The sequence below is a fragment of the Canis aureus genome, chromosome 10, assembly GCF_053574225.1.
Source record: "Canis aureus isolate CA01 chromosome 10, VMU_Caureus_v.1.0, whole genome shotgun sequence".
NCBI lineage: Eukaryota > Metazoa > Chordata > Mammalia > Carnivora > Canidae > Canis > Canis aureus.
In genome coordinates this window covers 4898869-4917587 of record NC_135620.1, presented here as the reverse complement: position 1 = coordinate 4917587, position 18719 = coordinate 4898869, and the positions used below count along the sequence as shown (strand labels likewise).

General features: G+C 40.2%; 1 long non-coding RNA gene across 2 annotated transcripts in view; it reads right to left on the bottom strand.

The window, feature by feature from the left end:
- Positions 1 to 10737: 10737 nt before the first annotated feature.
- LOC144321902 (uncharacterized) overlaps positions 10738 to 18719 on the bottom strand; it is a 35311-nt gene continuing 27329 nt past the window's right edge. The window contains exons 4-6 of one of the 2 annotated variants that reach the window (XR_013387401.1): positions 17200 to 17295; positions 15691 to 15888; positions 10738 to 11618 (exon numbers count right to left, since the gene is read on the bottom strand). This is a non-coding gene — a long non-coding RNA (uncharacterized LOC144321902). The remainder of the gene's footprint in view (positions 11619 to 15690; positions 15889 to 17199; positions 17296 to 18719) is intronic. The other variant, XR_013387400.1, reaches the window with a different exon arrangement.

Genomic DNA, 18719 nt, shown 5'->3' with positions numbered 1-18719 from the left:
TGTTATATTCTAGAAGCTTTATTATTTTACTATTCACATTCAGAGCTATGATCCATCTTGAATTAATTTTTATGTTATAAGGTCAAGTTCAAGTTTTTTTTTTCCAAATAGCTACCACTTTCTCCAGCATCATTTATTGAAAGGTAATCTTTTCTCCACTAAACTGAACAGTACTTTTATTGCATATCAAGTATGCAATACTATGCAAGTCTTTCTGGACTCTAGCCATTCTATTGGTCTATTTGTCCATCTGTGCACCAAAATATTATTTCCATGAGGTGGGATTAGCTTGCATGTCTGATAAACATAAATATATACCTCTGCACATTTTCCCACTTCACATCTGACCCATGTAATAGTAGGACAGAAGGACAGATGGGTCTACTCTGCCCCATTTTATGAGTGACTGTTTAATAAATAAATATTCTCTAGGCTTTTTTTTTTTTTTTTTGAGGATTTTATTCTTAAGTAATCTCTAGGCCCAACATGGGGCTTGAAGTTACAACCTGTAGAGCAAGAATCACGTGTTCCACCCACTGAGCCAGCCAGGTACTCCCTTCTTGGCTTCTTTTTGAGAAAACTAAGAAGACTAATAATTGAAACAATAGATTATTTTTAGATGAATATGAATTAGAGAGGAGATGAAAGAATGTTAAAAAAAAACAGTACTACTCTGACAATACCTAGCCATCAATAACCTACATGTGTAGGATTCTATTCATTGTGAAAAATAGTCAAAACTTTGCATGAATTACTATTTGGAAAATCTCCTGTCGTAACTATGGCATACAGATTGTTTTCAACATCTGCTGGGCACATAGGCCTCAGAATATGAAAAGAAATTTTAGAAAATTAAAAAATAGAAGACTCAAAGCATAGGTATGTATTTATATGTACACACAGTTTTGTTCTATGAAGGTGCAACAGAACAGATGAAGCAAAAGCAATTTCAGAAGAAATGTTCCCGAGAAGAATAAAGTCTTGAGTCTGCAGATCACAATGAGTAAATTAATGGAAAACAGCTCCTAAGCCACAAAGAAATGAAGTGATAAAGTCGTCAGAGATAAAAAGAGGAGCGCCTGGGTGGCTCAGTTGGTGAAGCATCCAATTCTTGATCTCCAGTCAGGAGAGTATTAAGAAAGAGTATTAAATACTCTCTTAGTATTAAATACTAGGAAAGCTCCAGACTCAGAATTGGCAGGAAAAGAAGTCAAAGGGGCTGTGGGGTACTGTTCAAGGTAATTGTGTAACGAATCACCTTTGACAACTGGGCCAAGCCATCCATCCTCTACCTGGTGTAGACAGAACAGCTGTCTACAGCACCTGCCCTCAGCCGGAACTCTAAGAGCTACTTCCTAAATCCAAGCAGAGGGAAAGGTGTGCTTGACTAGTTTGTAATGGATGTTGGAGTCTGATCTAGCTCCTCCCAGGTGTACAACACACCAAGGCACACATCTCCCCCATCCCTCACCTGTAAAGTCATCCTACAGTCATAGGATGTCCACACGCTCCAAAAGGAAGTCCACCTTTGAAACAGCACCAATTTACAACTGGAAAGCTGAAAATTCACAGGACCATGCAAGGAATCAGTATATTGGACGACCATACAAATATTGGTTGCCCACTCCAATCAGAATAAAAATAAATGTATACCTAGGATAACCAACCGAGTATTAAGCTCAAAAGAAAATCTAATAGAATCTTGAACCCAACTGGTAAAAGTAATACACTCCATTTCTAGACCTGACCTACTTAAATTCTTAAATTCTTTCTTCTCTGTCTCCTGGCCAGATACAGAGGGTAAATTAGAAAATTGTCACTCAACTGAATAACTTCCCAGAAAGACAGAAATTACCAAAATTACTTCAAGAAGAGTTATCAGTAACAATACAGAAACGCTAAAAGGGAATTCTAAAAGCATCTCCACAAAGAGACACAAGACTTAATTTTATAGGTAAGCTCTTTAATCTTTCAAAGAGCAGACAATGCTCTTGCCATGTAAATTATTCCAAATCATAGAAAAGGTGAAAAGCTCTGTGAATGAATCATACCAAAGTAGCCAATTCCTGATACAAAATCCAATAAACTAGGATGAGAAAGAAAGTTTCTCTTATAAATAGTGATGCCATGATTTAAAAGAAAATTGATGAAAGAAGAAGACAAAAGAAAAAAAAGAGGAAAGAAAGAAAGAAAGAAGAAAGAAGGAAGGAAGAAAGGAAGGAAGGAAGGAAGGAAGGAAGGAAGGAAGGAAGGAAGGAAGGAAGGAAAAAAAGAAAGAAAGAAGAAAGAAAGAAAGAAAGAAAGAAAGAAAGAAAGAAAGAAAGAAGAAAGAAAGAAAGGAAAGAAAGAAAGAAAGAAAGAAAGAAAGAAAGAAAGAAAGAAAGAAAGAAGAAAGAAAGAAAAAGAAAATTTGGTGTTCCTCACACCTTATTTACAATAGCCAAGACACGGAAACAACCACCTCAGCGTCTATCAATAGATGAATAGATAACAAGATGTGGTATATATACATGCAATGGAATATCACTCAGCCATTAAAAAGGAAGGAAATCCTGGGGGACTTGGGTAGCTCAGTTAGTTAAATGTCTGACTCTTGGTTTTAGCTCAGATCATGATCTCAAGATCATGAGATCAAGCCCCATGTTGGGCTCCACACTCACTGGGGAATCTGCTTGGGCTTCTCTCTCCCTCTCTCCCTCTGCCCTTCCCCCTGCTCTTTCTCTCTCTCTCAAATAAATAAATCTTTAAAAAAAAAAAAAAAGGAGAAGAAAGAAATCCTACCATCTGTGACAACATGGATGGATCTTGAGGGCATTATGCTATGTGAATTAAGTCAGATAGAAAAAGACAAATACCAAATGACATCACTCACTTAGGGCATGTAAGCAAACAAATAGACAAAGACAAAAACAAACTCATGGATACAGAGAACAGATTTGGTAATTGTCAGAGACAGGGTGTCAACTGGCTGACAGGGGTAAAAAAGTACAAATTTCCAGTTATAAAACAAGCAAGCCATAGGGATATAATGTACAACATAGTGACTATCATTAATAACACTCTTTTGTATATTTAAAAGTTGCTAAAAGAGGAAATTTTTAAAGTTCTCATCACAAGAAAAAAATTGTAACTACGTGTGCTCATGGATGTTAACTAGACTAATGGTGGTGATTGTTTCGAGACAAATATGGAATCCTTATGTTGTACACCTGAAACTAATACATTATATATCAACCATATCCCAATAAAATAATAATTTACCATATTTATATTTCAGTAAATCACAAAATTCAGTAAGTCCAAAAAAATACCAAATCAAGTCTAAGACTTTTTTTAAAAAATGGACAAATCGGGCAGCCTGGGTGGCTCAGCAGTTTGGCGCCACCTTCGGCCCAGGGCCTGATCCCGGAGACCTGGGATTGAGTCCCATGTCAGGCTCCCTGTATGGAGCCTGCTTCTCCCTTTGCCTGTGTCTCTGCCTCTCTCTCTGTGTGTCTCTCATAAGTAAATAAATAAAATATTTTTTTAAAAAATGGACAAATCAATTTCACTGCAAGAAAGTAAGAATGATTGAATATGAGGAGATGCATTAATATAATTTATCACGTACTTCAACTTTAAAAAAAAAAGAAAACTTGAAATCTTTTGAAACAAATACACAAAAGATATTTTATAAAACTCAGCATTCAGAGGCACCTGGGGGGCTGGTCAGTTGGGCATCTGTCTTTGGCTCAGGTCGTGATCCTGGGATTCTTGGATGGAGCCTCAAGTCAGGCTCCCTACCCAGTAAGGAGTCTGCTTTTCCCTTTCCCTCTGTGCCTCCCCTCATTTGTGTTCTCTCTCTCTCTCTCTCAAATATATAAATAAAACCTTTCAAAAATTTTTAAAAACTCAGCATTCAGTCCTGCTTCAAATTTTAAATATTTATTTTTATTTACTTATAATTATATATTTTCATAGATGTATTTTTGTATTTATATATAAGTATTTATATGTATTTTCATACCCATGAACATATATGTATTTATATTTTTATATAAATATTTATATATTTATACTAAAAACCTCTTTGTAAACTAGACCCAGAAAGATATTTCAAGCACCTAATAGCCTATGATGTTGGAAGCATTCAATAAATAATTATCACATTATTGCATAAACCATGATTCCTTCATTTGATGAGGAATATTTACCTTAAGGCAAAAGAAATTTTTTCTCCACATTAATAACGGTGAAAACTTGAAAGGCATTTCATTACCAGGGCTTAAGGTGGGGGGAAATGCTCTCATTACCTCTGAAACAGGATAATTTTATTTAAAGGGCATAAATACCAATTTTAAAAAGAAAGGACAAAATGATTATTACTGACAAGTGATCTGATGGCCTACCTAGAAATTCCTTATCCTTCCATCTTCCCTGAATGCCTGCCCCTCCTCCTGCAAATACTTACACACGAGTAAGTCATCATGGAGCAGAAAGAAACCATTTAGCCCCACAAATATTTAGAAGCCAGATCTTTTTTATTTATTTATTTATTTTATTTATTTATTTTACAGAGAGAGCACACACTAGACAGAAAGTGCTAGAGCATATGCAGGGGCAGAGGGAGAGGCAGACCCGCTGCTGAGCAGGGAGCACGATGTGGGGCTCAATCCCAGGATCCCAGGATCATGACCTGAGCTGAAGGCAGATTGAGCCACCCAGGTGCCCCTCAAACTTTTTTTTTAAACTGTTACCACCTTCCAGGGGAAAGTGGACTCATTGCTTACAGGGAATTGGAAATGAACAAAAGAATGAAAATGGCACAAAAATTCATGCCATTCATAATGGACTCATTTGCTCTCTGTTAGGATTTGTATTGTATAAAATGAAAGTATCCAGAATTTGAGATGATCCTCCTGGAGAGACAAAGAAAGGCCTTGGACTTTTCGGTCTGTTTTCAGTTCAGAAGGAAGACCCACAGCTTCCATCTCCTCAGGTCTACATCATCAGGGACTGTGCTTTTAGTTCTTGATTCAAAGCCATAGAGTGAACACAGTGTTAGATCTGCTCAGTCAGAAAAGAAATTACAGAAATGAGATGGGAAGGACATTTGCTGTCCCAGAACAGCAGTTTCAGGGATGTTGATGGAAAGCCCAGGACAAAAGTCTGCTAGTGAACTCAACGTTAAAGATTTAGCTTCTAGGGGCACCTGGGTGGCTCAGTCACTTAAGCGTCTGCCTTTGGCTCAGGTCATCATCCCGGGGTCCTGGGATCGAGCCCTACATCGTGTTCTCTGCTCAGCTGGGAGTCTGCTTCTCCCTCTCCCTCTGCCTGCTGCTCCCTCTGCTTGTGCTCTCTCTGTTAAACAATTAAAGATTGAAAAATAAATTTTTTAAAGTTGGAGAGTAGATACTCAAAAAAAAGTTTGAGAATTGATACTCTAAGCCATTCATGTCTTTTATGTATCATAGTGACCAAGGACAGAACCTGAGCATAATGGCAGTTGAAGTGGACCTATAACAATTTTAAAAGCAGCTGGTAGTGCACATAAGGAAAAAGGGTAAAGATACAATTTCGGGTTGGTCGTAGAGCAAGTGCATTCAGACTCCACTCATCTAGCACTTCAAAGACTTTAATGTGTTTTGTTATTATTCTGAGTTCACAAACATTATTAGTTTTCCAAGAGTATAAAAGCAAAAATATTTAGGAGCTTACTAACCATTTTTGAAGCTCCGATCTATCTTAAATGTAGATTTCTTCTGAAAAACAATAAAGCTGACCCGTGCCATCAGGAATTCAATTAGACTACTTCACAGGTAAGGGTTTCTTATTTATAGGTGCGATCATCCATAAAATAGAGTTCTTTCAGAGTTTACTAAGCCATTTTTAATTGTTTCTCCTTAAAGTCAACCTGAAGACTGCTATAAGAAGTAATGATCTATTTTCCTGGGTATGTTCAATATACAACACCTTCAACTGAAAGACTCGTTTTAGGTTTCCCATTCATTTAAAATCCAGACTTATATTTCTAAAGGTTCTGCAATTAAATATGTACACACACACATATATATATATATATGTATATATGAATATTCTGATAGATATTCTGGTATTCTAATGGCAATGATATTTCATATTCTTTTTTTTTTACACACTTTTCCAGCCTTTTTTTTTGTAAGATTTTATTTATTTATTCATGAGAGACACACAGAGAGAGGCAGAGACACAGGCAGAGGGAGAAGCAGGCCCCCCACGGTGAGTGTGATATGGGACTCAATCCCGGGGTTCTGGGATCACGCCCTGAGTCAAAGGCAGATGCTCAGTCACTGAGCCACCCAGGCATTCCCATATTCCATATTCTTAGAAGTTATTTCTGCTACAAAGCTTAAACTAGTTCTTGCTTGTAATAACTTATGTATGTTACAATGTATCAATGATTACTCACGCTTAGTCATTAAGAATGTCAACTATGGGGGCGCCTGGGTGGCTCAATGGGCTAAGTGTCTGCCTTCTGCTCAGGTCATGATCTCAAAATCCTGGGATTGAGCCCAGCATTAGGCTCCCTGCTCAGTGGGGAGTTTGCTTCTCCCTCTCCTTCTGCACCTCCTCCCTGCTCCTGCTTTCTCTCTATCAAATAAATAAATAAATAAAATCCTATTCATTTGAAGGGGGTGAAGTGGCAGAGGGATAGAATTTTCAAGCAGACTCTCCACTGAGCATGGAGCCCAACACAGGGCCCGAGTCCACAACCCAGGAGATCACAGCCTGAGCCAAAACCAAGAGTCAAACACCCAACCGACTGAGCCACCTAGGGGCCCCTCCAACATAATTACTGATTATAGATCTCTCTCTCTCTCCCCGAGGGGAGCACTTATCTTCAGGTGTAGGACCATGTCATGCTATAAGAGAAGTCTCATAGCATCTGTCCTACCATCAGTACTATAATTTATTACTTATTTTTTATTGCCTAACAATAACTGTGTCCAAAGCATCATCACTAGCATTTACCTTCATCCTAGCATTTATCTACATCTACCTTCCCGATAAGCCTCATAAGGAGATTGAGACCCCAAGAGGTTTAGTGGATGACCAAGGTAACACAGTTGTTAACAAGAAGTAGACCAATGGTGGAACCTCAAGCTCTCTGAATCTAGGACCTAGATTCCTGACCCCTAACCTATATAACTAATGTTTATTTCACAAGCTTTCTGGTAAAGACCCCATTGGCTCCTTACTCTGAGATCATTGGAAACTCACTCAAAAGAAAGAGCTAGAGGTTTTGTGCTTGTTCTTCTTTTCCCTAAAGTAAGATTCTAGAACTCTGGGAAACTGCTGTGTTTGTGAAGGTGTCTTGTTAATGAGGCTGCCTGCCATCATCTTTGCCCTGTTCTGTAGCCAAGGAAGCATCCTTTCCCCACAGCTGTGTAGTTAGGGATCTAGCTGGGGAGACCAGGAAAGTCTGGAAAGACCAGAAATGAACTCAGCCAATCATCCTTTTGAAACAACACTTCGGAAAATTTGTCTGAAAGTTGGGGGTAAAAGGCAAAAGGTGGAAATAGGGCATACTTTCAGAATCAGATGGGGCAATAGCCACCCAAGAATTATGTCTGGGATTGTACTCGTACCAATGATTAAAGATTCAAGACTCAGTGAACTTGGTAACTCTTCAACAGAACAGATAGCTCCCAAAGATTTATGGCCCGCTAGACATTAAACAGTTTTATAACTCAGCAATATTACTCTATTATTTCTTTATGCAGTTGCCTATAAATGTCCTAGCTTCTTAATGTTCTTTCAACCAGTATTAATGTCTAATGGGTTCTTCAATTAATTAATAAATTAAATTAAATCAGTAACACATGTTATGTTTGCCTGGGAATCATAATTTCACCTCTTTAAGAATCATACTCTGTAAACATGTTAAAGATTCCACCTGAGTGGCTCAATGGTTAAGCATCTGCCTTCGGCTCAGGTCGTGATCTCAGGGTCCTGGGATCGAGTCCCACATCGGGCTCCCCAGAGGGAGCCTGCTTCTCCCTCTGCCTATGTCTCTGCCTCTCTGTGTGTGTGTCTCTCGTGAATAAATAAATAAAATCTTTAAAGAAAAAAAAGATGCCATATTCACATGAAGAGTTTCAACTGATAAAACACAATGACCTCAAGTAATCTTTTAAAAATCCATCTATTACTTAAAACTTTCCTTGTGCAAACAATGATGTCTTTTTTTAATGTGCTAAACTGAAGAATGTTTGACTATCCTCTAGATATCTTTTCAAAGGTACAGTTATCACAGATCTGAGATAATTCAACACCAGGAAATTATACCGGGAGTGTTCTCAGTCTGATGGAAATGACAGGTGGGCTGGATAAAGCTAAGTAAAAATAAGATCTCATGGTTGTTCATATCACATTTTGTTGTGTTACAGGTGAATTCAAAAGCTGTATTTTCTCACTTTCTGGAGAACTGATGTGAAATATTTTGAACTAAATTTAGTTACTACTGCCTTTGGAAAAAAAAAAAAATAGTGTTACCTTCAGCAATAACTCCAGAGTCTAGACACGTAACTGCCATCCCAAACGTCTCATCCTTCAGAGAATGCACTCCCAGAACGATTTTAGAAGATCTTCTTCTCTCATTATGTAAGATTATTCAGCGATTGCCAGCCAGCCACGGTCTTTATCAGCACTGAAACTCTTCAGGTGTAGGACCATGTAGGGCTAAGCTGTGGGACAAGGAGTAGGCTAGGTAAGCTGCCCATGAGGATTCAAGATGCAAATAAGATCCTACTTCTTTATTGTAATGTGTAGATACAACTAAATTGTATTACACTCCAGATCCAACCCACTGTGATGAGCTGGCTGCGATGAGAACACACACCCAGAATATCTGACCTCATCTGGTGGCTCAGGAAGGGTTTCTCAGAGGAAGCAAATTATAAGACTAGAAATAAAAGGCATTTTATGATGGGTAGAAGGAGAATTATAGGCCCCATCATGGTTAAACGGCTTGGCTAAAAAAGAACATGGGGAAAACTGACTATGGCTGGAACGCAGGGAGTGCGGGAGTAAATCACAAGACAAGCCAGAGACATGGGCAGGGCCCAGGTATGCAGGGCCTGTGGCCTGGAAGAGGGAGTTTAGACTTTATTCTGATGAAGCAGGATATGATCACGTTTTCATTTTAAGGAGACTGCTCTGGCCACAGTTTAGCTTGGCAATATTAAATCCAGGGATTCCACAGAAAGCTATCGCAGAAGAACAAGTGACATGTGGTGGGAACTTAGATTAGAATGGGAACCATTAGACGGAAGTGGATGGATCCCAGGAATGTTTAGGAGGTGGTCGTAATAATAGCTCATGGGGGTTCAGGAAGAAGGGAGGGGCAAAACCGCCTCCTGGGTCTCTGGCATGAACGTCTGAGTGGGGGCTACTCATCACTTACTACAAGGGAAAGCACTGAGGGACCAGCCATCTGGAGTCAATGGTCATGAGCTCCCTTGGAGGAATATTAAAGCCACACTGAGTGCAATACATCCAAGTGGAAATTTCAAGCAGGCAAACCAACACTTAGAAGAAAGCCCGGATGAGAAAGATGGGAAATTATCAATACAAAAATAGCAAGAAAGCCATGGAAACATGTGCCATCGCCCAGGAAGAGCATACAGAGTAAGGAAAGGAGAAGGACAAGAAGGGAGCTGGGATGAAGAGAGGAAAGGGATAAAGCAAAGAAGATGGGGAAAGAGAAGCCAGAGAGGCAAGAAGAGAGTCTGGAGTCCTCCCGACCGTGTCAGCCTGTGCTACCAAAACAAACCAAAAGGAATCCTATTCTAGACCTATGGGAACATAATGGTGGGAATTTTAGCCCAGGTAGGGGAGGGGAGGGAAGGAGAAGATACCATGTGAGACGTGGAGGCACATTTTACAGTTGGATGTGGCTCCCTCCACACATTGTCCCTTCCCTCCACAGCCCTGCATCCTGCCTCAGACTCTCAACGAGCTCTGCTGACAGAGGGGATCTTGCTGGCTGTCCCTCTTTTTCCTGTGGCTGCACTCAGCCTCCCTCTGTGTGGCTGACCCACATTCCTCTGGGTCCAAGTGAGCAAGAAGAGAACAGAAGCTCCAAGAAGTGAGAAGAGAAATGCCCGCAGCCTCCAAGAGAGGAAGTGGTAAAGTCTGTATCTCCTTCAGAGCTCCTTCTCACTAACCACTCATCAGATTATCAGAATCTACATTTTGGAGGTGCCTGATGTTTCAGTCAGTGAAACATCAGACTCTTGATTTTGGCTTAGGTCATGATCTCAGGATCATGGGATTGAGTTTTGCATCAGGCTCTGCACTCAGCGGGGAGTCTGCTTGAGTTTCTTTATCTCTCTCTGCTCCTCCCCCTGTTGATGCACACTCGAAGGAAGGAAGGAAGGAAGGAAGGAAGGAAGGAAGGAAGGAAGGAAGGAAAAGAAAGAAAGAAAGAAGAAGAAGAAGAAAGAAAGAAAGAAAGAAAGAAAGAAAGAAAGAAAGAGAAGGAGAGAGAAAGGTATGAAGGAAGGAAGGCTCAGTCTACATTTTGGTAACATCCTTGGATGACTGGTATGAATGTTCAAGTTCAAGGCATACTGATGTGTAGTATGGGGTCAGCAAACTTTGTAAAGAACTGGAGTAAATATTTTAGGTTTTGTGGGCCACATGGCCTCTAGGACAAATACCCAACAGAGTGGCTATAGAGCAAAAGCAGACACAGACAATACGTGACAAATGAGGTGGCTGCGCTCCATTAAAGTTTATTTATGGACATTGAAATCTGAATTTCATATGACTTTTTTTACATGTCACCAAAAAGTAATTCTATTCTAGGAGGACCTTAGAATTTTGTAGGTAGGAGTAAGAGATGATTTCATAAAACCTAGGGAGTAAAAGAGACATGCAATTTTTAAAATAAGATCCTGTGTGAAGACTGTGTTTATTCTACAGTTAAAAAAAGCCGCCACATTCAACATTACTCATCACGCAGACGGAGTCCTATGCAGATGTAACTTGGCCTCACACCTAAAAACGGAAGAGCTAGAGCTTTTGCGAGTTGGTTTCGCATAAAAGTTTCATATTTTCTTAATTGCAAAACAGTCGCCTCACCATGCTGTGGTGTCTCAGACACCCACAAAGTTCTTGTGGGCTTTTAGACCAAATATTTCCTTCTTGGGATTAATTTTGTTTTTTTGTATCCTTGTTGGTTTACCATTCTCTCTCTAGACAGGTGGGTCAGAGGTTCATGTGAATTGCTGGCTGTATCCATTAATTTAAATAAGGAATGACCCATTCTTTATCCAAGAAATAAAACCACCAAAATGTCTCTCTTGCCAAAAGAAAGAGATCTTTTTCTTAATATTTGAACTGCTCCACCTTAAAACAGATGATTTTTTTTTGTTAATCCATTTTCTTGGCATTTCACATGACATCTTCCTACTCTTCTTGGATTTATTTTCATCATATCTTGCCAAAAGAATTAAAAAATGAAAGCTGGAACTTTTCATTTCACTTTTAAAGTCATTTGATGAGAAGATCAAATAAAATTCCATCGACTGGCCAAAGTCCATCTCTTCCAAATACTTCACTGTACACGTATGTAAATCACACAAACTTGTAACCTTAAAAAAAAAAAAAAAAAAGATGTTCAATATAATACAATAATGGCAATAATTTAAGCAACTATTAAGAATCTGAAATTATTGGGGATCCCTGGGTGGCTTAGCAGTTTAGCGCCTGCCTTTGGCCCAGGGCGTGATCCTGGAGACCCGGGATCAAGTCCCACATCAGGCTCCCCGCACGGAGCCTGCTTCTCCCTCTGCCTGTGTCTCTGCCTCTCTCTCTCTCTTTCTTTGTGTGTGTCTCTCATGAATAAATAAAATCTTTAAAAAAAAAAAAGAATCTGAAATTATTCAAAACAAAACCCAGTCAAAATCTGCAACCAAGTCCCCCATTTCTTCATGACCTTCTTTTAAAAAAAAAATAACCTGTTCATTTAATATCAAAATATGAATATTTTATACTTAGGACTATGAGCTATAGAATGTTTAGTTCTTCATTCAACTGGTTTTTTTTTTTAAGATTTTATTTATTTATTGGAAAAGAGAGAGCATGAGAGGGGTGGGATAGGCGGAGAGGCAGAGGGAGAAGCAGACTCTCCACTGAGCAGGGAGCCCAACCCAGGGCTTAATCCCAGGACCCTAGGATTATGACCTGAGCCAAAGGCAGACGCTTGACCAATGGGGCCACTCAGGTGCCCCTTCATTCAACTTTTAAAGAAGGAAGGATAAGGTGTCTTGATGGCTTCCATTTCTTTTCAGGTACTTAGAGACTTAATGATCACCTTTTTCCCCAAAGAGTGAAGAGTTGTTACCTACTCATGGCACAGGAGACTCAAAAAGAAAGTTAAAAATGGGAGATTTCCTGTTTCTCTTCCTCTTAGATGCAGAAAGCTGCAAAAGAACTGACCTTGAACTCACCTTGAAGGCAACAGAAAGCTGGATAATTAATAAAATTATGATTTGCCTTCAGTCCACCAGGAGCTAACGCAGCTAGGCAGACAGATGAACTAAATGTCAGATGACAGGCCCCTAGGAGAGACCAGATGCTTGAACTGCTTCACCTATGGCAAAGCACAGCCTAAGGAGGCAATCAGCTTAGAAGAAGGTAAACAGAAAATGGATACATGTTTAAGGAATTCTTCAAGGCCCAGTGTGGACTAGAGTGACATTCACATCCCTGGTTGCTCCAGACAAGAGATCTGCACTCCCTCACCCCACCTCCCAATACCCCCCACCCAGGGCGCAGGCACACAAGGCCCCGATCCCCTTCCCTTTGTGAAGAAAGACCTTTCTGGAAGCAGGAGCTGTGGGTCTTGGGGAAGGGGCAGGAAGTGCCCACCCCCACCCCTCTGCATAGGCGAGGCAAAGATTCATTGCTTCTGGGCACGGATAGAAGCCAACAGAGATCGAAGCCAATATCACTTGTGGAGGTGCAGAAAACCCTCCATTTCTCCCCCTGTCCCAGGCAAAGATGAACTGTGAGGGCAGAGTCTGGCATCCCCCCTCAAACCCACCACCAACTATGCATGGGCAACAAGGGCTAGCAATCTACCCCCAGGGCTGGGGTGTGAAGGAACAAAGCAACCCACCGGTCATTAATCTCAAGCAAAGGTTCCCTGCTGCTTCTGTTTTGACACAAAGTAGAGGTCAGCTACCACCCAGGGAAGAGCAGAGAACTATCTCCCGCCCAAAATTCTTCACTGATAGTTAAGAGTCTGGATGCCAGATGAGAGACACGAAAGTTGAAAAGCCCCAGTCTTGAGATCCATGTCCCCAGGACCTAGCTTAGTGAGGCAGATCAAGAGAATGAAGAGCCCTCACTTCACACCCATCTTTGGCCTCTCACCAAATTACCAACAACTGGCAGGATACAACGTGAGAAAGACAAGAGCCACACAGAAAGACCCTTTATGCAGTCTTTGAAGGGCTGCTTCAAGCTGCAGGTGAATTGGGAACACAGGAAAATCCACCAGCATCCTAGAATCCACATTAAGTACCAGGCAGTGGCAACCCCCCCCCCCCCCCCGAGGAATTAAAAGGCCGTGATATCTTAATAGTAATTATAGCAACAACAAAACCTACAATCAGCTGAAACTGAGGTTGCATTGGCTCAACCTTCTCTTATGAAACATTGAGAAGAGTCATGCCCATTTCTGGGCATAAATCCTACTCTTTTATACAAAATGTCCAGTATTCAATCAAAAATGATGAGACACACAACAATAACAGGAATGTGTACTATGCTAATGTTAGATGTATCCTATATATGTCAGATAGGTCAAGTTAAAAGTGATTTTCTTTTCTATTCTTATTTTCCATCTAGAAATTCCATTAATTAGATCTATTAAAATCTCCAACCATAATTGCTGAAACATCAATTTCTCCTTTCTACTCTGTCCTGCTGCATCATGTATTTTGTTGTTAAATATATGATCATTTACAAATGTTAGAGTATTCTGATGTATTGACCCTTTATGATTAAAAAATATTCCTCATTGTTTCTAGTAATATTCTTTGTCAAAAAGCCTATTTTGTCTGAAATTTATATAGTCACTCCTACTTTCTTATGGCTATTCTCTGCAAACTGTACCTTTTCCATCACTTTCTTTTCAACCAGTTTTGTGTCTTTAAACAAATGTGTATCTCTTATACACAGCCCATAGTGGGATCTTGCTTCTTTATCCAGTCTGGTAATCTCTGCCTTTTAATATAATTGTCGATGTATTGGACCAACGTCTGACATTTTGCCATTTGTTTTCTATATGTCTCTTGTCCTATTTATTCTATTCCTTTTTACTGCCTTCCTTTGTGTTAAATATATTTTCTAGTATACTATTTTAATTCCTCTACTATTTTCTTAGCTTTGGGGTTTTTCTTGGTGTGTGTGTTTTTTTGTTTTGTTTTGTTTTGTTTTGTTTAGAGTTATCTCAATTGCCACAAACCATTAACTCATCACAATCTACTTTCAGATTTATACTGACTTAACCTCTTTTTTTTTTTTTTGGATTTTATTTTTTTAACTAATCTCTACGCTCAATGTGGGGCTAGAATTCATAACCCCAAGATCAAGAGTCACATGCTCGAGGCACCTGGGTGGCACAGTCAGTTAAGCATCCAACATTTTGTTTCAACTCAAGTCATGATCTCAGAGCCATGAGATTGAGCCCTACATCAGGCTTACACTCAGTGTGGCGTCTGCTTAAGATTCTCTCACTCTCCCTCTGCCCCTCCCTTCCATGTTCTCTCTCTCTCAAATAAATAAATGAATCTTTAAAAAAGAAAGAGTTGCATGCTCTACTGACTGAGCCAGCCAGGCACTACAATACTGACTTAATTTTGATAAAATATAGCAAATTTCATCCAGTAGTCTCAGACAAGAGGGCCACTTAAGCCTGCTGTTCTTACCTAAAACTCTTTCATTTTCAAGGATAAGTTGTTCTCACTCTGTTATTTGCCTTTGGTCAATTTCTAGTGCCTTTCAATAGTTATTTTTGACAGGTTCACTCAGTTTCATACTTGCTTTCACAAAGAGGAATTACCACCATCTTTATCCCACCATAACAGGAAGCTGACCTCCCTCAATTTATAAATATTAATATTTCTAGGAAATTTTAGTTGATCTAAGCTATGGCAAGAGAATAAAGGGGAAAATGTCAGTTCTCTTCATAACTGGATGCTAGTTTATGGACAGCATTCTCAGATCTTTAAAAAATGGTCCACAGAGAAACTTGAAAGATACAGTTACCTGTGGAGAGTATCAGGTTTCTTGTATGTTAATGCCAGTTCCCCCACAGTGAAGGAGTCCTTCTGGACTCTCTGCTGGTGGTGAAAATCACAACTTCGAAGTAGTAAATTCTCCACCAGCATGGGGAGTCTTGGGAAGGTCTGAGCTTAGTAACAGTGGAGGATGGGGCAGTAAAGTAGGAGACAAGCCAGCCCAAAGCTGCTTCGGGGCACAAAGACTGGTAAAGACAATGATTTGAGCTTCATTACTTACATTTTGTTTTCCCACTGAACAAGCAAACAAAGGATGCAAAAATACACGTGAGACCAAGGGATTTCCATTACTGTGTATGGATACAATTCTGCTGCCCTCCCTTGTTTCTCAAGAAAGTGCATCTGTTAGTTTTACCATTTTCAACAGCCTGCATGAAACTAGGGATCCTCTCCGGAGAGCCAGGGGAGCCACCAACTGCAGACTCTTGTCTCATTTACACCCGGGAGCTTGCATTGGAGGTAGGCAGGATCCGTCAGCATCAGTACCCAAGGACAGTATGTATTACCATGCATCAAGTAAGCTAATATCCAAGGTCAGGTTCAAAACATACCACTGCACGACAGTAACATAACACAGCTATTAGCATTGACAAAGGACTTTATATAACATAGTTATTGCCACACTTGATTCCTTGCCATGCCACTGGGCTGCCAGATGCTTCTACAGGACAGGCCTGGCGATGGTCTACCATAGAAAAGGGCAGATTTTTTTTTTAAGATTTTTTTATTTATTTGACAGAGGGAGAGCACAAGCAAGAGGAGCTATGGGGGGGGGGCAGACTCTTCACTGAGCAGGGTGTCCAACAGGGGCTCGATCCCAGTACCCTAAGATCATGACCTGAGCGAAAGGCAGATGCTTAACCAACTGAGCCACCCAGGCGCCCCAAAAAAGATTTTTGAAGTCAAAACCAGGTTTCACCACTCATCACTTGTGCAATCAAGGTTTTCTCAGACATAAAAGGAAATGCAAAGCATAACCCAGGTCTTGAGGGCCTATTGAAGGTTCTCTTAAAATTAAGCAACAGTTTCATTCCTTAAGCATTTCCCCATTTTGCCTCTGTGCGCCTCCAATTCTTTCTCTCCACATCACTGAGACCAAAATATTTTTAATATCTCAGATCTGCTCATTTTGCTCTCTCAACACAGGTCGGGCGTCTTAGAGCCTTAGTGCCATGCTCAGCATAGTGTTGGCAATGCATAATAACATCTAATACAGGCATACCTCATTTTACTACATTTTGCATTAATGTACTTTGCAGATTTTGCATTTTTTACAAATTGACAGTTTGTGGCAACCCTGCATCAGGCAAGACCATCAGTGCCACTTTTCTACAGCGTGTGCTTACTTCATGTCTCTGTGCCATATTCTGGTAATTTTCACAATATTTCAAACTTTCTCATTATGACTCTATGTGTTATGGTGATCTGTGATCAGTGGTAACAACTCAGATGATGGTTAGCGTTTTTTAAGCATAAGGTATTATTTTTAATTAAGGTATGTACATTGAGGGGTTTTTTAGACATAACATTATTTCACGCTTAATAGACTACAGCAGTATAGTGTGGACATAACTTTCCGTGTGCACCGGAAAACCAAAAAATTCACTCGACTCATTTTACTGTGATATTTGCTTCGTCGTAGTGGTCTAGAACCAAACCTGCCGTATCTCTGAGGCGTGCCTGTACTTAATGACCTCTTACTGCAAGCCAAGCATTGTTCCGAAAAGTTTAACATGCACCAACACATTTAATTCTTAAGATGAGCCATTTAAAAAAATTAATTAATTAATCAATTAAAAAATGGTATGAACTATTATATTCCCAACTTTATGGATGAAAGCAGTGAGAAACAGCGAGTAATTACCTTGCCCAAAGTGATGTAGCTGGTAAATGGGAACACTGGAACTCAAAGACTCTAGATCCAGAGTCCACCCTCTGACCTTGAGGTCCCACTGCCTGGCTTTAATTAAAAGAAGAAGAAGGAAGAATGACTTTATAAAACAAACAAGTGAAATTCACTTCAGCTTGGCATTCCTCAGATCAGAGCAGTGCTACATTTTATACAGTTGCATTTTTAAAGGGAGCACTTCATTTAAACACCCTCAATGGAAAGAAATTTTAATTTATTCTCCCAGATAATTCTAAGAAGATTAGAAGTAGATGCACTAACTTGACATAAAGCTCCTGGGAACAATAAAATCTAAACCAACATAAATTAACATTTAGTTTCTACTAAATGTCATCCAGGCTGGCTAGTTAGCATGTTCCGAGTGTACTGTTTCATTTATCCGCCCCATTCCCTGCATTTCAAACACCCAACCACAGCAATCGGCATGAACGTGCTCTATGTGCTGTTTGCATCACAGCTTCTATTCCCAATCCATACGCTAATAAGGTATGTTTTTACAGTGTTTTTCAACGTATCAATTACCTTCTTATACATCATCTCACCTAACCTTCAAAACAACCCTATAAGACTGGCATTGTAATTCTCATTTTTCTCATTCATGTCAAATGACAAGCAAGGGTTTTAAGTAATTCTTTCAAGGTCACACAGCTTGTAAGTGGCAGGATACAGATTCAACCCTCAACCCAAGCTTCAGGTGTAAGCCCTTTCCTCCTGCCCAAAGCTGGCATTTACCAGGATACTAAATTCGATCCCCTGTGGTGCCACAGTGAGTACAACGGAGTAATAATATGAACAGTTATGTTAGAATCTTGTCTCAGAAGAGCTCAAATACTTTACGCCTCATTGATCTTGCCAAATGTCTCTAATGGCCCATAAAAAGGAAGCCCACCATGTGGACAAGAGCGCCCCGTTGGTCCCAATGCCAATGCCAACAACCCACCCAGCACACCCAGTTCTCTGACCTCCCAGTGGCTCCCCAGTCAGGCGACTTGGCCTTGGCTTTCTTTGCTCTCCAGCCACAGAACACAGAGTAAGAAGTGGAAAGTAACCTCCTTGTTTCCAAAGGAGATATGTTTAGGTATCTCTCTAACAAAAAGAACAAAGTGGAAGAAAGATCACAGATTCGCAGAGGAGTAAGCAGAAGAGGCGACCAATCTGGTTCCTCCGCTCACTAGGCGAACAGCTTTGGGCAAATCTCCTTCGAGGCCCTATTACAAAAAACAGGTGTCTGGAGCACCTGGGTGCCTCAGTCAATCAAGCACCAGCCTTCAGCTCAGGTCTTGATTCCAGAGTCCTGGGATCGAGTCCCGAGTCAGGCTTCCTGCTCAGTGGGGAGCCTGCTTCATCCTCTGCCTGCCGCTCCCTCTGCTTGTGCTTTCTTTTTCCCTCTGACAAATAAATAAATAAATAGAATCTTAAAAGAAAAAAAAGCAAGCAAGCTGTCTCGGTCAGTTGTCCACAAATGAGGGCCTGCG